Raw genomic sequence first — 983 nt, 5'->3', positions numbered from 1 at the left:
TGTCTTTGGATCTACATTTTGTCATACCTCATGTCTTTTGAGCTATATGTTACAGCTGATATATTTTGAACTATACATTTTTATACCCCAATGTCTTTGAGCTATATTTTTTTATCTCTTCCGATCAATATTTCTACATCTGATGCCTTGGATCTATATATGTCTTTGGATCTACATTTTTTTAAAACTTGATGTCTTTCGAGCTATATCTTTTATACCTGATATCTTTTGAACTATACATTTTTATACCCCAATGTCTTTGAGCTATATTTTTATACCTGATGTCTTTTGAGCTATTCTTTTACATCTGCTGCCTTTTGATCTATAATTTCATACCTGGAGTCTTTTCAACTATACATTATATTCCTAATGTATTTCGATCTATATATTTTTTTATATCTGATGTCTTTGAGCCATATCTTTTATACCCGATTTCTTTGAGCTACATTTCCATACCTCATGTCTTTGATCGATATATATATATATATATATTATTTATATCGCTGTCTTTTGATATATATTCTTTATACCTGATGTCTTTTGAGCTATATTTCTATACCTGATGTTTTTTGAACTATATATTTCTATATCTAATGTTTTATGAACTATATATGTTTATATCTGATGTCTTTGAACTATATGTTTTATGCCTGATGTATTTTGAACTATATATTTCTATATCTAATGTTTTTTGAACTATATATTTTTATACCTGATGTCTTTTAGCTATATGTTTTATGCCTGATGTATTTGAGCTATATGTTTTATACCCGATGTCTTTGATTTCTGTTTCTGTAAGTGATGTCCTTTGAATTATATATTTTTTATAACTGGTGTCTTTTGAGTTATATTTGTATACCATATTTCTTTTAAGCTATATTTTTCAAGCCTGATATCTTTGATCTATATTTTTATACCTCCCCTGATGTTTTCGATATGTATTTTGGCACCTTCCCTTGCTGTCTTTTCAGCTATATGTTTTA

The sequence above is a fragment of the Limulus polyphemus genome, unplaced genomic scaffold (assembly GCF_000517525.1).
Source record: "Limulus polyphemus unplaced genomic scaffold, Limulus_polyphemus-2.1.2 Scaffold787, whole genome shotgun sequence".
Taxonomy (NCBI): domain Eukaryota; kingdom Metazoa; phylum Arthropoda; class Merostomata; order Xiphosura; family Limulidae; genus Limulus; species Limulus polyphemus.
This window is presented reverse-complemented; position numbering follows the sequence as displayed.